The sequence below is a fragment of the Oncorhynchus mykiss genome, chromosome 25, assembly GCF_057628025.1.
Source record: "Oncorhynchus mykiss isolate SJ-2025 chromosome 25, ASM5762802v1, whole genome shotgun sequence".
NCBI lineage: Eukaryota > Metazoa > Chordata > Actinopteri > Salmoniformes > Salmonidae > Oncorhynchus > Oncorhynchus mykiss.
The window spans coordinates 50,996,049-51,018,993 of record NC_143046.1 but is presented as its reverse complement, the minus strand read 5'-3'; the positions used below and the strand labels follow the sequence as shown (position 1 = coordinate 51,018,993).

The 22,945-nt window shown below is 40.7% G+C and overlaps 1 long non-coding RNA gene across 1 annotated transcript; it reads right to left on the bottom strand.

The window, feature by feature from the left end:
• Window positions 1-261: 261 nt before the first annotated feature.
• LOC149972031 (uncharacterized) lies at window positions 262-12,607 on the bottom strand. The gene is made up of 2 exons (XR_016491867.1): window positions 12,494-12,607; window positions 262-1,174 (listed from the first exon to the last, which is right to left on the bottom strand). It is a non-coding gene; the product is annotated as an uncharacterized LOC149972031 (long non-coding RNA).
• Window positions 12,608-22,945: the final 10,338 nt, after the last annotated feature.

Here is a 22,945-nt window from a genome sequence, read left to right as displayed (position 1 = left end):
CAAGCCTACTGGGTATAGATGCCAGTTCAAAATATATTTTGGATTTGAATTTGCTTGAGTTGTCAACTAACGTGAATTAAACGTGAAATCAACAAAATAATTCCACTTTTTGGATTTAGGTTAAAAGTTGGGTAAAAAAAATACAAAATGCCCTTACATTGATTACTTTTTGCTAATCCAATTAGTTTTCCAAGTTGATTAAATGTCATCACATTGATTTTGGGATTTGAAATGACATGGAAATAACATTGATTAAACCAGTTTTTGCCCAGTGGGAGATCCCCTTTTATCGCTGACCGATATGAAATAAAAACCTCATGCAGTAAAAGTACTTCAAAAAAACACTTATTTGGAAAAGAAAGAAAGAATAGATTGTATAAATTTGTGCTTCTTTAGTTCAGTCTTGTCGTAGCCTGTAAAGTCGTCCGTGTCCATGAGTGTTTTTCTTCACTTAAATGTTATTTAAACTTTTGCAATATATATTATATAGAGAAATGTATATGTACAATCTAACGCAGGTCTTACTGCAGTGACTGGTAGAGGAGAGGCAAGTGGGAGCTTCTTTCTTTCTATTTTTCTTTCTCTGTCAGTCACTCAGTCTGCCTTCGTGATGCGGCAGCTACCTAGCACCCAGCCCAAGCAGGCGAGGGGGAGGGTTCAAAAACAGGGGGGAGACCACCCCTTCTCTTATAATCCTCAGCCCCTCCCCCACCCATATTTTTTATTTTGTCCTTTGTCATCTTTGGTAGAGTGTCCGACACTTGTGTCCCAGGAATACGGGGTTGGGAAAGAGTAGATGGAGGTGTCGGAAGAGTGAGAGAGTGAAGAGAAGTATGAAGCCGGGTGAGTGTCTGCTGTGAGGGGTTGGATATTGGGTGTCAAAGGTCACAAGGAGATGAGTATGACTGGGGAAAACAGCAGCATAAGACTGTAAAAGTGTGAGTGTGGAAAAGAAGAATGCGAGAGAAGAAGTGGTACAAGAAGAGGTACAAGCTTAGCCAGGGTGGAATGGGAGATATGAAGGATGGATTGGCGATGAAAACAGAAAGGTGGACAGGTGACGCTGTGAGTTGTGCTCATCATCTGTAGAGCAGCAGTAGATAGGAGCATAGGGCGAAGGTCAGTGAGGCGGCCAATGGTTGAGAGCACAGCACCGGGGCTCCTCCAATCAGAACTGTGGAAAACACAAACAGAACAAACTAAATGGTCGGAGCACAATAGACTATTGACCACAACCAACAAGTCACATTGATTGTAAAGAGTTGAAGCCTTTTGGCATTTAGTTACTGTACAATACTTTTATCTAGTCTAGTAATCCATATGTGAAAAAAGTATGAGAGAAATTACAAATAAAGCCTTATGAGATATTGCAACTCAATCCCAAAGTGTTATGAAGAAAGAACATGTGAGGAGATGCAGTACTAAAACCACATCTGGAACTTTAAAAACCTGAGAGTGGAATGAGGGGAGTAAGGCTTTTTATCACTTCAGAGGCAGGATTCACAATGGAGATTGGATGCGTTGTTATAAGTGCTTTGAGGTAGCATCTAAGAGACAATTTACCCATTTATGTCATCATCAAACTGTTCGCCCCTTGTTCGAAATGAAGATCTCTACACCAAACCCTTTCAAAGAATAGCTGTTGTGTTGGGCAGGAAATTCAAAGCTCATAAGACAGATGATGTACTGTGCTTTTAAAAAAATGTATGTCACTGCTTTTTTGGTACTCTGTGTAAGCATAGGGATTCAAAGAAATGTAATCACAAAGCACCTAGAGTTCATGAGACATTTGCAACCCTTCCTCTCCTTTTGTCAGATAGCATGCAAATGCAGATACACACACACACGTGCTCTGTAACGCTTGTCGTCTGGGGAAAGAGAGGAGGGCCAAAATGCAGCGTGATGATTATCCATTTTAATAAAATACTTTAACAACGAAAAAAAACAATAAACCGAGAAAATGAACGACGACAAAACAGTCCCGTAACGTGAACACAGGAAACAGGACTAATCACCCACAACCCACAATACAAAACAGGCTACCTAAATATGGTTCTCAATCAGGGACAACGATTGACAGCTGCTTCTGATTGAGAACCATACCAGGCCGAACACAGAAATAGAAAATCATAAGACAAACTAACATAGACAACTCACCCAATTCACACCCTGTCCATACTAAAACAAAAGACAAAACAAAGGAACTAAGGTCAGAACGTGACAAGCTCTTTATTCTTCCCGTCCTCTCCCATAGAGAACAAGTTAAGTAGGGGGTCTGCGATGGCTAAAGATCTGGGGCTGTATGTATTTAGTGTCTTAGAGTAAAAGCTCTGATCTAGGATCGGTTTAGCCTTTTAGATCATATGGAGACAACTCTTTTGGGATAGGGGCAGCATTTTCACTTTTGAATGAATAGTGTGCCCAGAGTGAACTGCCTCCTACTCTGTCCCAGATGCTAATATATGCATATTATTATTAGTATTAGATAGAAAACACTGAAGTTTCTAAAACTGTTTAAATGATGTCTGTGAGTATAACAGAACTCATACGGCAGGCGAAAACCTGAGAAAAATCCAACCAGGAAGTGGGACATCTGAGGTTTGAAGTTTTTCAAAGCTTGGCCTACCGAATACACAGAGGGATATCGATAACATTGCACTTCCTACGGCTTCCACTAGATGTCAACCGTCTTTGGACGGAGTTACCTCTCGTTCCAGTGCTTTTTTTTTCCAGACATAGGAATTCTCCGGTTGGAAGCTTAGATGTTTTATGTTAAAAACATCCTAAATATTGATTCCATACATCGTTTGACTTGTTTCTACGACCTGTAACGGAACTTTTTGAGTTTTTGTCTGGACGAAGTGCTTGCGCCTCAAGAAGATGAATTACTGGGCTGAACACGCTAACAACAAGTGGCTGTTTGACAATAAATTATGGTACTTTATGGAACAAATCAGTCATTTTTTGTCGAACTGGGATTCCTGGGTGTGCCTTCTGATGGATCATCAAAGGTAAGTGAATATTTATGGTGTTATTTCTGACTTCTGTTGACTCCAAAATGGCGGATATTTCTCTGGCTGGATTGGGCTCTGAGTGCCATTTTCAGATTATGCTTTTTCCGTAAAGATTTTTTTAAATCTGACAAAGCGGTTGCATTAACTTCCTACGGTATAGGGGACGCTTGCGTCCCACTTGGCCAAAATCCAGGGAAAATGCAGCGCGGCAAGTTCAAATAAAATTATATAAAAATCGAATTTTCATTAAATCACTTATGTGAGATACTAAATTAAAGCTACACTCATTGTGAATCCAGCCAACATGTCAGATTTTAAAAAGGCTTTTCGGTGTAAGAATAAGACGCTATTATCTGATGATAGCACAACAGTAAACAAAGAGAGTAGCATATTTCAAGCCTGCAGGCGCTACACAAAACCCAAAAATAAAATATAAAACATGCCTTACCTTTGACGAGCTTCTTTTGTTGCCACTCCAATATGTCCCATAAACATCACAATTGCTCCTTTTGTTCGATGAATTCCATCCATATATATCCTAAATGTCCATTTATTTGGCGCGTTTGATCCAGAAAAAAACAGCTTCCAAATTGCGCAACGTCACTGCAAAATATCTCAAAAGTTGCCTGTAAACTTTGCCAAAACATTTACGACTACGTTTTGTAATACAACTTTAGGTATTTTTAAACGTAAATAATAGATCAAAATGAAGACGGGTCTATCTGTTTTCAATAGAGGATGATAAGAAACTAACGCTACTTTTCAAGTCTTGCGCACTCTCAACAGCTTTTACCTTTTTCCAAGATGGCCATATTTCTTCATTGCACAAAGGAATAACCTCAACCAAATCAAACAAACAAGTGCCTAAGAAATATTGTTTCCCAATGAACAGACAGAAACCTAAAAAAAAACATTCTGAACGGTTAGTCCTCGGGGTTTTGCCTGCTACATAAGTTCTGTTATACTCACAGACATGATTCAAGCAGTTTTAGAAACTTTGTTTCCTACCCAAATCTACAAATAATATGCATATCTTATATTCTTGGCATGAGTAGCAGGAAGTTGAAATTGGGCACGCTATTTATCCAAAAGTGAAAATGCTGCCCCCCATACATTAAGAAGCTAAGGAGAGTCTCTTTAATTCTGTGAATAACAATTGTATCTTTTATCAATGTTTATTATGAGTAGTTCTGCAAAATCACCGGATGTTTTGGAATCACAACATTACTTCACATAACGCGCCAACGTAAACTGAGATTTTTGGATATAAATATGAACATTATCGAACAAATCATACATGTATTGTGCAACATGATGTCCTATGAGTTTCATCTGATGAAGATCATCAAAGGTTAGTGATTAATTTTATCTATATTTCTGCTTTTTGTGATTCCTCTCTTTGTCTGGAAAAAAGTGTTTTTTTTTGACTTGGCGGTGATCTAACATAATCATATATTGTGCTTTCGCTGTAAAGCATTTTTGAAATCGGACACGATGGGTAGATTAACAAGAAAATGATCTTTCATTTGCTGTATTGGACATGTTAATGTGTAAAAGTTACATATTTCAAAAAAATATTTTTGAATTTCGTGCGCTGCCTTTTCAGCGGAATGTTGTCGAGGGGTTCCGCTAGCGGAACGCCTACCCTAGAAAGGACAAGGAGAGGAGTGACCTGATCCTAGATCAGCATTCATACTCAAAATGTTTTTAATTGTGTTTGGTATAGTAATGGCTGCTTACAGTAAATGCGTAATGGAGAGAATGGCTGCCGTTTTATTGGCTCTTAACCTCTTGCTCCTAACTGAGATGCAGATGTCCCATCTAGACACCTGGAAATGCAAATGCGCTACGCTAAATGCTAAATGTACTCGTTAAAACTCAAACGTTCATTAAAACACACATGCAGGGTATTGAATTAAAGCTACACTCGTTGTGAATCTAGCCAACAAGTCAGATTTTTAAAATGCTTTTCGGCGAAAGCATGATAAGCTATTATCTGATAGCATGCAACACCCCAATATACCTGAAGGGGACGTAAACAAAATAATTAGCGTAGCCGGCGCTACACAAAACGCAGAAATAAAATATAAAACATTCATTACCTTTGATGATATTCTTTGTTGGCACTCCTATATGTTCCATAAACATCACAATTGGGTCTTTTTCCCGATTAAATCCGTCCATGCATGCCCAAAATATCCATTTGTATAGCCTGTCTGGTTCAGGAAAAAGCTCCCTTCCAACACGCAACGTCATTTTTAAAAATTATATAAGTTGCCTATATTCTTTGACAAAACACTTCAACCTACTTTTGTAACCCAACTTTAGGTATTTGTAAACGTTAATAAGTAGATCAAATTGATCACTGGGCGATCTGTATTCAATAGCAGCTACTCAAGAAAACGATGTCCTTTGTCTCTCTTCCAAAATCGATTGCTGTATGCTGGACGAAATGAAGATGAAGGATCTATTTGTCATTACACAAAGGATTTTTGTCAATGGAAATTACGTTTTTGGCGACATCGTGTGGAAGTTGTAGGAACTGCAAGCTCCCTGCTATATATTTTTGCTTGCAATAAACAATTCCGAGACTGGCGGATTAATACTTTTCTGTGGTTTTTGTGACCAGGTTTTTCTTGGGATTTCGCTTGCTGTTCACGTTCTGTTATAGTCACAGACATTATTTAACCAGTTTTAGAAACTTCAGAGTGTTTTCTATCCACACATACTAATCATATGCATATACTATATTCCTGGCATGAGTAGCAGGACGCTGAAATGTTGTGCGATTTTTAACAGAATGTTTGAAAAAGTAGGGGGTAGACTGAAGAGGTTTTAACCAACCGTGGTATTTTGTTTGTATTTTGTACATAATGTTGCTGCTACCGTCTGTTATGACTGAAAAGAGCTTCTGGACATCAGAACATTGATTACTTACCTTGTATTGGACAAATATTTTTTCTTTAATGAATCTGACGGGAGGGATATACTCCAGACACCCGAATAGGCCCTCATCCCCGTCATTCGCAGGAGAAAGAAGCTGAGATTTTGAGGAAGGAGATTGGGGTGCCTTGTGAGGATCAGGCGAGTAGTGGCTAATCTGTCTTTGCCATCCGTATAGTTAGCCAATGGACAACCACTGGAAAATAACTGGGACGAACTAAAAGCACGTATATTCTACCAACGTGACATTAAAAACTGTAATATCTTATGTTTCACCGATTTGTGGCTGAACGACAACATTAATAACATACAGCTGGCAGTTTATACGCTCTATCGGCAGGATAGAACAGCAGCCTCTGGTAATACAAAGGGTCATTGTATATTTGTAAACAACAGCTGGTGCACGATATCTAAGCAAGTCTCGAGGTTTTGCTCGCCTGAGGTAGAGTATCTCATGATAAGCTGTAGACCACACTATCTACCAAGAGTGTTTTCATCTGTATTTTTCGTAGCTGTCTACATACCATCACAGACCGATGCTGTAACTAAGACCGCACTCAATGAGCTGTAAGCAAACAGGAAAACACTCACGCAGGGAATTTTAATGCAGGGAAACTCAAATCAGATTTACCTCATTTCTATCAGCATGTTAAATGTGAAACTAGAGGGAAAAAACTGTAGACCACCTTTATTTACTGCATACACAGAGACACGTACTAAGCTCTCCCTCACCCTCCATTCGGCAAATCTGACCATAATTCTATACTCCTGATTCCTGCTTATAAGCAAAAACTAAAGAAGGAAGCACCAGTGACTCGGTCAATAACAAAGTGGCCAGATGAAGCAGAAGCTAAACTACTGGACTGTTTTGCTAGCACAGACTGGAATATGTTCCGGGATTCTTCTGATGGTATTGAGCAGTACACCACATCAGTCACTGGCTTCATCAATAAGTGCATTGATGATGTCTTCCCCACAGTGACTGTACATACATACCCCAACCAGAAGCCATGGTTTACAGGCAACATCAGCACTGAGCTAAAGGGTAGAGCTGCCGCTTTCAAGGAGCGGGACTCTAACCCGGAAGCTTATAAGAAATCCCGCTATGCCCTCCGACGAACCATCAAACAGGAAAAGCTTCAATACAGGACAAAGATCGAAACGTACTACACTGGCTCCGATGCTCGTCAGATGTGGCAGGGATTGCAAACTATTACAGACTAAAAAGGAAAGCACAGCCAAGAGCTGCCCAGTGACACGAGCCTAAGAGATGAGCTAAATAACTTCTATGCTCGCTTTGCAAATAACACTGAAACATGCATGAGAGCATCAGCTGTTCCAACTGTGTGATCACGCTCTCTGCAGCCGACGTGAGTAAGACCTTTAAACAGGTCAACATTCACAAGGACGCTGGGCCAAACGGATTACCAGGACGTGTACTGCGAGCAGGCGCTAACCAACTCGCAAGTGTCCTCACTGACATTTTCAACCTCTCCCTGTCTGAGTCTGAAATATCAACATGTTTCAAGCAGACCACCATAGTCCCTGTGCCTAAGGTAAACGGCCTAAATGACTACCAACCCGTAGCACTCACGTCTGTAACCATGAAGTGCTTTGAAAGTCTGGTCATGGCTCACATCAACACCATTATCCCAGAAACCCTAGATCACTCCAATTTACATTCCGCCCCAACAGATCCACAGTTCATGCAATCTATGTTGCATTTCACAGTGCCCTTTCACACCTGGACAAAAGGAACAACTATGTGAGAATGCTATTCATTGACTACAGGTTAGCGTTCAACACCATAGTGGCCTCAAAGCTCATCACTAAGCTAAGGACCCTGGGACTTAACACCTCCCTCTGCAACTGGATCCTAGACTTCCTGACGGGCTGCCCCTGGTGGTAATGGTAGGTAACACGGGGGCCCCTCAGGGCTGCGTGCTCATTCCCCTCCTGTACTCCCTGTTCACTCATGACTGCACGGCCAGGCACAACTCCAAAAACATAATTAAGTTTGCCGATGACAGAACAGTGGTGGGCCTGATCCCCGACAACGACGAGACAGCCTATAGGGAGGAGGTCAGAGACCTGACCGCGTGGTGCAAGGACAACATCCTCTCAATATGATCAAGACAAAGGAGATTATTGTGGACTACAGGAAAAGGAGACACGAGCACGTCCCCATTCTCATTGACGGGGCTGTAGTGGAGGAGGTTGGCGTCCACATCACCACCAAACTAACATGGTCCAAGCACACCACGACAGGCGATTAGGCCTGGCTTGCAGTCGGCATTCCAATTCATCCCAAAGGAGATCGATGTGGTTGAGATCAGGGCTCTGTGCAGGCCAGTCAAGTTCTTCCACACCAATCTCAACAAACCATTTCTATATGGACCTTGCTTTGTACACGGTGGCATTGTCATGCTGAAACACAAAAGGGACTTCCCAAAACGGTTGCCACAAAGTGAAGAGGGCACGACAACACCGATTTGGCATGGGTCCCCAGATCCTCAAAAAGTTCTACAGTTACACAATCGAGAGCATCATGCCTGGTTGCATGGTGTGGCAACTGCTCGGCATCCGACCATAAGGCGCTTCAGAGGGTAGTGTGTACGCCCAGTACATCACCGGGGCCAAGCTTCCTGCCATCCAGGACCTCTATACTAGGCAGTGTCAGAGCAAGGCCCAAAAATGTGTCAAAGACCCCAGCCAACCAAGTCATAGACTGTTCTCTCTGCTATCGCACGGCAAGCGGTACTGGAGCACCAAATCTAGGTCCCAAAGGCTCCTTAGCATCTTCCCATGCCATAAGACTGCTGTACAATTAATCAAATGGCTACCAGGACTATTTGCATTGACCTCTCCTCCTTTTTTTACACTGCTGCTACTCAAATAGGCTTGGCAAACAAGACGAACTGGCACAGAGAGACAGGAAACAAAGGGATATATACATTGGGGATAATAAGCAAAACCTGGAGGGGGTGGAGACAATCTCAAGGACAGGTGAACCATATCAGGGTGTGACAGTGTCATGGTGTTTTTTTTCAGATTGTGGGGGCTGTTTTGTTAGACTTCTGTGTGGCTTTTGACATTATCGATCATAGTCTGCTGTTGGAAAAACGTATGTGTTATGGCTTTACAACCCGTGTTATAGTGTGGATAAAGAGTTACCTGTCTAACAGAACACAGAGGGTGTTCTTTAATGGAAGCCTCTCCAACATAATCCAGGTAGAATCAGAAATTACCCAGGGCAGCTGTCTAGGCCCATTACTTTTTTCAATCTTTACTAATGAATTGCCACTGGCTTTGAAAAAGGCCAGAGTGTCTATGTATGTGGATGACTCACACTGTACATGTCAGCTACTACAGCGACTGAAATGACTGCAACACTTAATCTTAAGGAGGCTGTGATTTTTTTCAGCTTTTTGTTAAAAATCGCGCAAAATTTCAACGTCCTGCTACTCATGCCAGGAATATAGTATATGCATATGATTAGTATGTGTGGATAGAAAACACGCTGAAGTTTCTAAAACTGGTTAAATCATGTCTGTGACTATAACAGAACGTGTGTAGCAGGCAAAATCCCAAGGAAAACTGTTCACAAAAAAACAAAACAAAAAAATCCCTCCACCAGTCTCTGTACTGTCTATGGCAAGGGAAAATAGATAGCGACCAGTTTACAGTTCCTACAGCTTCCACTCGATGTCGCCAGACTTGGCAATTTGGTTGAAGTTAATCCTTGGTGAAATGAGGAATAGGCACTTCCTGTCATCGAGTACACCGGGGGAAGTTATGGAAGAGAGAATATGGACCATGATTTCAAGACTTGCTGCTATTGAATACAGATCGCCCCGTGATCAATTTGATCGATTATTAACGTTTACAAATAACTAAATTTGGATTACAAAAAGTAGTTTGAAGTGTTTTGTCAAAGTTTATAGGCAACTTTTTTAATTTAAAAAAATGACGTTGCGTTTTGGAAAGCAGTTTTTTCCTGGATCAGACGGGCTTCATTAATGGACATTTTGGGTATACATTGGACGGATTTAATAAAAAAAAAGACCCAATTGTGATGTTTATGGGACATATAGGAGTGCCAACAAAGAAGCTCGTCAAAGGTAAAGAATGTTTAATATTTTATTTCTGCGTTTTGTGTAGCGCTGGCTACGCTAATTCTTTTGTTTACGTCCCCTTTAGGTATTTCGGGGGGTTGCATGCTATCAGATAATAGCTTCTCATGCTTTCGCCGAAAATCATTTAAAAAATCTGACATGTTGGCTAGATTCACAACGAGTGTAGCTTTAATTGAGTACCCTGCATGTGTGTTTTAATGAAAGTTTGAGTTGTATCGAGTACTATTAGTTGTCACTCTGAAATTTCCGCTGATGTTGATCCCTGTACAGGGACAGCAGCCATAAAAGGTTTTAACAAAGAGTTGCAGTTAGTTTCAGAGTGGGTTGCAAGGAATAAGTTAGTCCTAAATATTACCCACATATATCATTCTTCATCGTTGCGTCTGCTTATACATACAGGTTGCCCAGGTGTGTGGGCTGCATCTTTCCTCTACCCAATCTCCTCTATCCAATAATAACTAATCTGTCTCAGCTAATCTATCTGGGCTCCTGAGCGGCACAGAGGTCTAAGGCACTGAATTTCTGTGCAAGTGGTGTCACTACAGTCCCTGGTTGAAATCCAGTCTGTATAACATCTTTCTGTGATTGGGAGTCCCATAGGGCAGTGCACAATTGGCCCAGTGTCATCTGGGTTTGGCTGGGGTAGGCCGTCATTGTAAATAAGAATTTGTTCTGAAATGACTTGCCAAGTAAAAATTTTAAAAAATAAAGAAAATAGCTGCACCACTGCGTCAATCACACTAGCGTAGCCTAGTTTCCTGTTTACACCCTCCATCAATAATTCACTGTATTCCTTTAGGATCCCTGCTATAACTCCTTTCTTCCCCACTAGCCCTCGTCTCTTTCGCTGCTATCTCAGATGAGGTGTTTTGGGGGAGGTAGAGTGGTTTTCTCATTAATTATTTACTGACCCACCGATGTCTCTTGATTTGTTTTGGTTGTCTTGGCCTGTTGCTTTCGGTAAGGAAGGCATCCAATGCACAGAGATTTGTAATGTGTTGGATAGTCAGGTCGCTTACCTCCCCATTTGATCTGTGGGGAAATGCATGTGCCTTCAGCTATGTTGGGCACACCCATAAGTGTTGAAAATATTAACGTGGGCACCCTCATGAGTGGTAAAAATACAGAGATATCAACACTGTACCAGACCACTAGTCTACAGTATGTCTAACTTGATCCCTCGATATTGTGATCATACAGTAGCTTTATCTTTTTATAATTTACCATTTCCCAAGATCCCCCATTAATTTACAAACAAAATGTTAATGGTTCTCTATCTCTATTTCCCAGACTGCGCTTGAGGTCAGGGGCAGCTTCAAATCAGTTTAGTGCCAGCTTGATTCAATCACTGTGGTCAGTGGTGGTCAACGGACACAAGAATACATTGACAGTGAGAGCTTTCTCACTTACAGGTAAATAATTGTCAATAGAAGCCATTGTGTGGAGTTGTTCAATTGTGGCTGCATATACATTGGCAATGAAGAGCTCTTTCAATTATGGTTAGTGCTTTGGTCAGGGCTGTATGAAGCCATTGTATAGAGTCTGGTGTGGGTAGCATGGAGGAATCCTATAGCAGTGTCAATGAAGGTCAAGGCGCGTAGTGCCTTGCTACACTAAAAAAATGCTAGGTTAAAAGCTACCCAGTTTTGGGTAAATAGACAGAACACACTTTGGGTTATTTTTTAACTAGCCAGTTGGGTCCGATCATAAGACTGAAGGTGTGGTTTAGTAGGGGCGTGGCTTTTAGATTATTCTTTTTGGCCACCTGTGAGATTAAATGTCGTTCCGGTTAATCTGTTCTGTTGTACTGCCAACAAGTGTTATGGTTGAGTGCTGGCACTTTTGTTGCCCCATTGGGGGCAGCTCTTCCGCCCCCATTATGATTTTTATGCCACATGTCTTCTGCAATTCGTTCTCCTCACTTCGTCTTTCTTAATCTCTTGCTCTCTCGCCTTCTCTCTAACGCCTTAAATATCTCTCCTCATTAATATCATTCTGCCACCAGTTTCCATTGTTAGGGTCTCTGCTCTCTGGTTAACTAAATTCCCCCCTTCTATCCCTCTGTCTCTGGTTTCCCCAAATCTTAAAACAATTTGTAAATTCATCCACCTGCTGCAGAAAGCGTTTATTTATTGCATATTACATTTTCAAAGTAACCATACAGGATAGAGTATAGCTTTGGAAAAAGGCCAGCGTCTGTGAAAGGGCAAGATCTCGACAATGTTTCGGTGAAACTGAACAATTCTTTCCTTATACTGTGTTTGGTTTGTAATGGTGAGAATGTGATAGACCGTGTCTGCCTTTAGTGAATTGGTGAGATTAATAGACAGATTTTGACCTAAGATCTGCGTCAAGGGGCAACTTCCCCCTACACCTACAGTAATATTGTGACATACATACCTGTGTTGGAAACGGAATTCTCCTGCTTGCATTTCCCTTTGGTGACTGATACATCATCGATGGCAATGTCCCCTTCGTAGCCCGATCCCCGAATGGCCTGAAACACCACCTGGACAGGGAAAGAGAAAAACAGACTTTAAAAGGGAATAACTTGGCGTTCCATAGAAAATTAACTTCCACTTGCATTGCCAATACCACCAAAGTATTGTGCCAAATTGCTGCCAAGAATGACATAGACCTACAAGTGATTTACCACTCAGAATATTGTTTTTATTTTATTTTTAATTTTTTTTATTTTGTCACTTAGAGCGTATTCCATTTGGAGAAAAAAGGAAACCACACCAACCACCACAGCAACAACAAGGAGAATACACTTTCATCCATAATAGCATTCACCTCAGACTGGTGGGTAATCCATTCTTAATCTCTAAATGAGAAAACAAAAAAGTGATACTGCATATCCATGGCGAATGATTGAGGCATATTGAGTGTGAGGCATCGGGCATTCATTGATGTTAGTGTATACTCTGGCTCGTGTGTGTTAGAGTGCCTTGATATTTCTGTGCGTGTCCATTTTTAAACTATTCATTGCTGTGAGTGTATGCTTATTATGGTTGCATCCCTACAGGTTGCAATTAAGGCACCACAGGACAACCCCCGCCACGCGTACTCGTCCATATAAGGACAAAACGCCACACAGCCTCTTGACCCACAGTTGACCAGGGGCTCATCAACTACCAGCTCTCTGACCACTCGCTCTCTCTTTCTTCCAATTTAGCACAAAGGTGGATGGCGCGGCTCTCTCGCTGCTATTCTCTAATTGAATCCCAGAATACACTCCTTGGAACGAGGGACTCCTTTGAATAAATAAAGAATGCCTGAAGAGGAGGTTTTGACAGGGATGGAGGGAGTGAACGAACGGGTGAGACTCTGATAGATGTGACCGGTCTACTAATTTGCGAGGGATCTTTATTTGATTTGTCCGCGAGGTAGAAGAAGGGCGGAGGGGTGGTTAGGCTAATTGGCCAAAGGGCCGTAGTGGGCTGACAGGTGGTGTCGAGGAAAAGAGCCCATTCACACAATGTCCAATTATACTCAATGGTATTAGTCACACTGCTATAAATGCACACGAACACACACACACCTTACAAACCTTTGTCCTTGTGTGCATATGTGTGTGTGTTTGTGTGTCTAGTCGGCCAGGTCTTGCTATTCATTTTTATTCATGTATTCACTTCCATAGCTCTTTCGAGTAAATCCCCTCATCTAATAGGCAGAGGCCAACGCTGCCGACAGTACAAGCCTGATTTATTATAGGGCAGACAAGCCTTACCGGGGGCTCTGAATAGACACACACACAAACACACACACAGAAACACATGCACACAAACACACAAGCACCAACACACACGCACTATGGCTACGAGAGAGAGCAAGAGAGGTGAAATTGAGAAGATTGAGAGAGACATGAGTGTGAAGAGAGAGGGAGAGGATTGAGAGGGAGGAGAAAGAGAGAGATAGGAAGAGAGCTGCCAAGGCCCCATGAATAAAACAGCTATAAAGCTGTGTGTGTGTGTTTGTGTGTGTGTGTGTGTGTGTGTGTGTGTGTGTGTGTGTGTGTGTGTGTGTGTGTGTGTGTGTGTGTGTGTGTGTGTGTGTGTGTGTGTGTGTGTGTGTGTGTGTGTGTGTGTGTGTGTGTGTGTGTGTGTGTGTGTGTGTGTGTGTGTGTGTGTGCGCACATATGTATGTCTTTGTGCATGTATGTATGTCTTTGTGCACATATGTATGTCTTTGTGCATGTATGTATGTCTTTGTGCACGTGTATGTATGTCCATGTGGTGTGTGCTTGTTATTGATGTGTGTGGTTTATCTTTGTAAAGATTGGGGTATCTGCGTGAGATTTTGAAAGCTTGTGTAAACATCTGTAAGTGGAGCTGTGTGCGTGTCTGTCTAAATGACTATGCTCTCCTCACTTTGTTTTCTCCTGCTGGAGGGGATACATTTGTAGCAGTAGAACAGGGCTGTCCCTAAAGTCTGGCTCGGCTCCCTTATGACACACACCCACAGGCGCACACACACAGGCTTGAGGGCATGCAGATGCATGCACACTTTACACACGGGCATGCACAGCAAATTTGCAAGTGTTGGTGTTAAGGTAAAAAGTGTTGTAATGTGTTGTGAGTGTTATAACTGAGTGTTGATTCCAGTGGGATTAACATTTTCACCATGTCGCTACCAAAATAAGTGTCATTTTATTCACAGTGGAATCAACACTGCGTGGTTTTGTTGTATTTCAGTCAACTCTCTCAGAGTGAAAAAGACATGTGAGGGTCCTCATTATCATTCCTCCCTGAATGCTTTGTTGCAGGTTGAGGTTAAGAATAGTTTGTTCTAGTATCTATGTTTCTGCATGCACATTGATTATACTATACAAAGATAAACTCTTCTAAACTAATCCAATCTGTAATAGTGAAGGGTCGTTCGCAAACGAACAGCTCTTTTTGAACAGATCTTTTTGATGAACGTCAGGAACCGAATCACATCAGTGAAAGACCTGTACATTTGGATACTGCTACTACTGCTTTTTGAGCTCAAAACTAACGTTTTCTGCAGATAAGTTACAAAATAACTTTCTACAGAGGGTGAATTCTCACTGCAGAAACAATAAATAGCATGGAGAGTGCGTCTGGACCGTGCTGATTTTTTCATTGTGTAAAATAAGGGCCGTAATTGTGAGAATGTCTAATAAGTTGGCCAGGTAAAAATGGATTTGAACAACATTTCACGATCTGCCTACCTTTTGGGATATACATTGGTTCTAGGTCGATTTTTAAGCATTATTAACGAAGAGCTGTTTGGGAGCCACTCTTTTACGTGAATGTAGCAAAATGAGTCGGCTCACAGAAAAGACTCATCACTAATCTGTAAGGGGTTGGAATTATTGCACCCAATTTAGAGATGGATGTTCCAGTTTAGGTAGTATTGTTTGTCAAGTCCTTGACCATAGCAATCATTATGAATGCATGTTGTGGGTGATAAATTATTCCAATTGTTTGATATTGTTAGCAGTTGATGTTATTCTTTAATAACACAGACCCCAAAGCAAATCAGGGGGAGGAAAATTGGTTTATTCAAATAGGACAAATCACTCCCCTGTTCTCAGTGATTCTCTCCTGTGATTCTCTCCACAGAACAAACGGACAGGATGTAGTTCATAACCCAGCCCCAGCCTGTGGTTGACCAATTAGAATTTCTTGCAATAAAACTGGGCCAAATAATTCTCTCTACTATTATTCTGACATTTCACACTCGTAAAATAAAGTGGTGATCCTAACTGACCTAAAACAGGGAATTTTTACTTGGATTAAATGTCAGGAATTGTGAAAAACTGAGTTCAAATGTATTTGGCTAAGGTGTATGTAAACTTCCGACTTCAACTGTAGATTTCCCTATGTAAACATGTCCTGATTTTCAGGAAAAAGTTGGACATGTCACCTAGATATCCCAAATATGATGACTGCGGTGTACAACACAGAAGCTTATCAGGTTCTGATCATCTTACTATGCTTCTTCACCCGAGATTGGCCCCCAATTGCTAATCAATCAGTTCTTCATTCTCCAGGCTCTGCTTTGTCGTCAAAATGGACAACCTTGCAATGAGTGTCATGTATCCATCTTGATTTTCCCTGGACTTTTACTGCTGACCTCGTTAGAAGCTAAACTTGATAAAGACCTTCCCATTTTGGCCCTAATGTCTCAATTATTTTGGCCCTAATGCCACTGTCCTGGTACTACGTAATTTCCCCCCTCGGGAGTTATTCCCCACACCTCTTTTACTTGTCTGTCTGCTTCCCCTACTGCATTAGAGAGTTGTATGCAATAGTTAAGCATTGTGTCACTCATAAAGTGAACATCTGCTTTTCTCAAATCTAACGTGCCTGTCATTATCACATCCATTGTAGTAACTGCCCACGCCCAGCCTAACTTCCTCATTCCCTCCTCCACAATGCTTGAACCATCTGTGTGTAAAATAAACTCAGGGTTTACCAACGGATTACTCTTAATAAACCCATCAAGGAGCAGATCCAAAAACAACTCACAACAGTCATCTTCAAGTATTGTGGTCTCTGGGGGAAGCATCAGAGTAACTGGATTACATGGTGTGCCACGTCATTGCGTCATTGGGGCTGTTATTTTGATTCCATTTTCCCTTAGACGAACCATGCTTCTCCTGGCCATTCCTCATAGGAACATGTTTTCTTTTCTGAAATTCTCGTTGCCGGTGACCAGAAATCCTGCAATAATGACATTCACCAGGTTTCTTTTTTGCTGAACTAATAATGTTGTTGGTTTCACTCGGAACCTGCACAACTCTGATACCCACGTCTCGTGGATGCTTCAAAGTTCTTGAACATTCATCCAACTGTTTTGGATATGCTGATTTTTGTGTGATTACTGTCACTAGAGGTTTGTCTTTACTTACTTTTATAGCCTGTGTTCTGGTTGGCCTAAGACATCGTTTGTCACTGCTGTCAGTATCTGTTGACTCAAAGCCAGGAAGTGCTGACCAGATGTTTGAAACCAGATCATCCTTGCACAACTCAGCCTGAGGGTAGATTGAGGGAACAAAGGGTCCTCCACATGTTGGAACCAAATCTGTTTTTACGACCCTTGCCTGTAATTGTTGAATTTCTTCATTTAAGGTTTTGATCTGTTCACCAAGAGTTTTGAAACTTTCCTCATCCTTCTTCATTGCCCTGTCATGATTCTCCAGAAATGATTTATCATCCCTTTTTCTTACTTTGGTTAAAACAGTTAAAGTCAATCGTGTCTTTGTCAACAATGATGAAATATTTATTTATTTTCAATTGCATACACTTCTCTACTTTGAAATGGTTCTTCATATACCTAGACAGTGAATTTACAATCTCTTTTATGCTCATATTCAGAGGAGCTGTTCCGTCCTTTTCCAGAGTGGTTTTTCTACTTAACAATGGCATTATATTAACTTCAAAAGTTGTATAATATATATCTCTATGTTTGTATATTTATTTAACCCCAAATATATATATATATATATATATATATATATATATATATATATATATATATATATATATATATATATATATACACACACACTACCAGTCAGAAGTTTTAGAACACCTACTCAATCCAGGGTTTGTCTTTATTGTTTATATTTTCTACATTGTCGAATAATAGTGACACATCAACACTATGAAATAACACGTATGGAATTATGTAAACTCAGCAAAAAAAGAAATGTCCTCTCACTGTCAACTGCAATTATTTTCAGCAAACTTAACATTTGTAAATATTTGTATGTACATAAAAAGATTCAACAACTGAGACATAAACTGAACAAGTTCCACAGACATGTGACTAACAGAAATTGAATAATGTGTCCCTGAACAAAGGTGGGATCAAAAGTAACAGTCAGTATCTGGTGTGGCCACCAGCTGCATTAAGTACTGCAGTGCATCTCCTCTTCATGGACTGCACCAGATTTGCCAGTTCTTGCTGTGAGATGTTACCCACTCCTCCACCAAGGCACCTGCACGTTTCTGGACATTTCTGGGGGGGGGAATGTCCCTAGCCCTCACCCTCCGATCCAACAGGGCCCTGAGAAGTCTCTTTACATCCAAAAACCTCTGTTTTGTTTGCACGTTTTGTTCTGTAATGCACAGGCTCAAACGCAGTCACAACAGGCAGATGAAAAATCCATAAACTTCGTAGAAACATGTCAAACAATGTTTATAATCAATCCTCAGGTTGTTTTTAGCCTAAATAATTGATCATATTTCAACCGGAGAATAACGTCGTCAATATAAAAGGTAAACAAGAAAGGCACACTCTCGGTCTCGCGCATTAAAAAGCTCTGTGACACTGTGGTGTAAACTCATTCAGAGTGCTCTTACTCCCTCATTTTTCAGAATACAAGCCTGAAACAAGTTTTAAAGACTGTTGACATCTAGTGGAAGCCATAGGAAGTGAAATTTGACTCCTACGGCAATGGATACTGTAATGGCATTTAATAGAAAAATACAAACATAAAAATATCCCACTTCCTGGATGGATTTTTCTCAGGTTTTCACCTGCCAAATCAGTTCTGTTATACTCAGATGTTATTTTAACAGTTTTGGAGACTTTAGAGTGGTTTCTATCCAAATCTACCAACTATATGCATATCCTGGCTTCTGGGCCTGAGTAACAGTCCACTTAGTGTATGTAAACTTCTGACCAACTGGAATTGTGATATAGTAAATTATAAGTGAAATAATCTGCCTGTAAACAATTGTTGGAAAAATTACTTGTGTCATGCACAAAGTAATGTCCTAACCGACTTGCAAAAACTATAGTTTGTCAACAAGAAAATAGATGAGTTTCAATGACTCCAACCTAAGTGCATGTAAACTTCCGACTTCAGCTGTACATATCACTCATTGCATGCACTAATTTTTACCTGATTTGGTTCTTTTAAAATTATATTGGTCTAGGCTCACCCAGCAATTATGCCATTAATCAGGAGATTAAGAGTTGACTCCCAAAGTGTGGGTTGTGCTCAGCCTTCTGTCTTTCTTCTGGATCAACACACAGTTGATACATTTTTCTCATTGTTGTTGAGACCAATGCATCCGGGTCAAGGTACCAAATGTTAGCAGTTAATGTTATTCTTTAATAACACAGACCCCAAGGCAAATCAGGGGGAGGAAAATTGGTTTATGCAAATGGGACAAATCATGCTTGGAAATAGATGGTCATTCTCCCTTGTCCTCAGTGATTCTCTCTTTAGTGATTCTCAGGATGTAGTTCATAACCCAGCCCTTGCCTGTGGTTGACCAATTAGAATTTCTTGCAATAAAACTGGGCCAATGGCCAAATAACAAGTATTCTATTTCAAACTCAATATATAGACATTCATCCCCTGTCTCTGCATTAATCCCCTGTTAAAGAAAGAAACACTATTTCCCTTGATCTTTAGTACTGTATTGACCTCTCATCCTCTGTCTCTGCGTTGTGTATTTATCTTCAAAATATTATATTAATATTCTCCAACTGGCTGGATTCCTATAGGCATTACCAATTACTTCACAAAATAATATGTGTTATTCCCTAACACTAAAAAAGAGTAACAGCATCAAATCTAATAAAGTGTTAATTTATTTGTTTGTGAACACTTAGTTTAACACTATTTCGTTGGGTCACATATCACAAATCATTGAATTTATTCAGGATCCTGGGTTCCAGCAAAGGCAAAAACATTACAATACATTCACAGATTTCACAACACACTGTGTGCCCTCAGGCCCCTATTCCACCACTACCACATATATACAGTACAAAATCCATGTGTACGTGTGTGTGCATAGTGCGTATGCTATCATGTGTGTGTGAATGCGCCTATGTTTGTGTTGCTTCACTTTTCCCCGCTGTTCCATAAAGTTTTTAAAATAAAATGTAACTGCTTGCATGAGTTACTCTATGTGGAATATGGTTCCATGTAGTGATGGCTCTATTTAGAACTGTGCACCTCCCATAGTCTGTTCTGACTTGGGGACTGTGAAGAGACGTCTTGTGGGGTATGCATGGGGTCCGAGCCGTTCAAACAGACAGCTCGGTGCATTCAACATGTCAATACCTCTCATAAATACAAGCAGTGATGAAGTCAATCTCTCCTCCACTTTGAGCCAGGAGAGATTGACATATATGTTATTAATATTAGCTCTCTGTGTACATTCAAGGGTCAGCTGTGCTGCCCTGTCCTGAACCAACTGCAATTTTCCTAAGCCCTTTTTTGTGGCACCTGACCACACGACTGAAAAGTAGTCCAAATGCGACAAAACTAGGGCCTGTAGGACCTGCCTTGTTGACAGTGCTGTCAAGAAAGTAGAGCAGCAGCTTATCATAGACATACTTCTCTCCATCTTAGCTACTGTTGTATCAATATGTTTTGACCATGACAGTTTACAATCAGTTTACAAGATTTAGTTGAGGTTTAGTGAATGATATGTCCCAAATACAATGCTTTAAGTTTTAGAAATATTTAGGACTAACTTATTCCTTGCCACCCACTCTGAAACTAACTGCAACTCTTTTTTAAGTGTTGCAGTCATTTCAGTTGCTGTAGTAGCTGACATGTATAGTGTTGAGTCATCCGCATACATAGACACTCTGGCTTTCCTCAAACCCAGTGGCAATTCATTAGTAAAGATTGAAAAATGTAATGGGCCTATGACAGCTGCCCTGGGAATTCCTGATTCTACCTGGGTTATGTTGGAGAGGCTTCCATTAAAGAACACCCTCTGTGTTCTGATAGACAGGTAACTCCACAATATAGCAGGGGGTGTAAAGCCATAACACATACGTTTTGCCAGCAGCAGACTATGATCGATAATGTCAAAGACCGCACTGAAGTCTCACAAAACAGCCCCCACAATCTTTTTATCATCAATTTCTCTCAACCAATCAGTCATTTATGTAAGTGTTTTGCTAGTTGAATGTCCTCCTCTATGTCATCCTCTTTGCTGAAAGTTTGTTGTCAATTTGTTCACTGTAAAATAGCATTGTATCTGGTCAAACACATTTTTTTCCAAAAGTTTATTTAGGGTTGGTAACAGGCTGTTTTGGTCAGTTATATAAGCCAGTAAAGCGGGTTTTACTATTCTTAGGTAGTGGAATTACTTTTGCTTCCCTCCAAGCCTGAGGGCACACACTTTCTATTAGATTTCAATTGAAGATGTGGCAAATAGGAGTGGCAATATCATCCACTATTATCCTCAGTAATTTTCCATCCAAGTTGTCAGACCCCGGTGGCTTGTCATTGTTGATAGACAATTTTTTCACTTTACAGAATTTAAAATTACAATGCTTGTCTTTCATAATTTGGTCAGATATACTTGGAAGTGTAGTGTCAGCATGTGTTGCTGGCATGTTATGCCTAAATTTGTTAAACTTGCCATTGAAAAAATCATTAAAGTAGTTGGCAATATCAGTTGGTTTTGTGATGAATGTATCATGTTTCAGTTAAGACCCAAATGTAGACTGTGTTAAAGTAACAATGTTTATTACAGCAACAGGTGTAGGCAAACAACAGGTCAAGGCAGGCAGGGGTCAATAATCCAGAGTAGTGGGGCAAAGATACAGGACGGCAGGCAGGCTCAGGTCAGGCAGAGGTCGGTAATCTAGAGTAGTGGGTTCAAAGGTACAGGATGGCAGGCAGGCTCAGGGTGGGCAGAGAAGGTCACAACCGGGAAAAACAAGAAAACAGGAACAATGGCGAGACAGGAACAGAGGGAAAACCGCTGGTAGGCTTGACAAAACAAAATGAACTGGCAACAGACAAACAGAGAAGACAGGTATAAGTACCCAGGGGATAATGGGAAAGATGGGCGACACCTGGAAGGGGGTGGAGACAAGCACAAGGACAGGTGAAACAGATCAGGGAGTGAATGATGGAGCTGATTTAGCCTTTTTTCTCAGAATTTAATTTCAGGTGCTCCAAAGCTTTTTACTATCATTCTTTATTTAATTTATCTTGGTTTTATAGTGTAGTTTCTTCTTCTTTTTATTCAGTTTAGTCTCATGATTTCTCAATTTGCAATACGTTTGCCAATCGATTGTGCAGAGACTTATTTGCCATTCCTTTTGTCTCATCCATCTCAAACATACAATTTTTCAATTCCTCATCAATCCATGGGGATTTAACAGCTTTTACAGTCATTTTCTTATTGGGTGCATGCTTATTACCAACTGGAATAAGCAATTTCATAAATGTGTCAAGTGCAGTGTCTGTTTGCTCCTCAGTACACATCACGGACCAACAGATATTGTTTACATCAAACATAGGAATACCTACAAAACGTATTGTATGATCTCTTTTACACTATACTAGGCCCAGCCTTTGGAACTTTGGTTTTCCTAGACATGGCTACTATATTGTGTTCACTACATCCGATTAATCTGGATACTACTTTCAAGCACATTTCTGCAGCATTAGTAAAGATGTTATTTACTGATGTAATCTTGGTTACCCAGTAGTAAAATTCTCGCGGAAGTTGTCACTTCACGTCTGGGGGAAATGGCGTTAACAATTGTCATTTCCATTGTGTGAAGGAAATAAGTGAAATATCCTCCCTCGCAAAAGGAAACTCTTCTGCGAAATCCCTCCCTTCCACTAATTTCACCTGCGTTTATCATCCGTATGTATGGAGAAAAGTTATTCAATCAACTGTGTTCAGCAAGCAGTTGATAGGACTGGCAGTGGACTAATTGCACTGGAAATTGTTGTTCAACAGTAAGTCAACATTTCAGACAAACTCCTGGCTAGCCATTGGCATTGCCACAGCAGTTAGCTAGCTCTATCGTTCACCCTTTCTTTACTATCAACTTGCAAACTATAGATGCAAGGGAAAACAGTTGGTTTTGTGATGA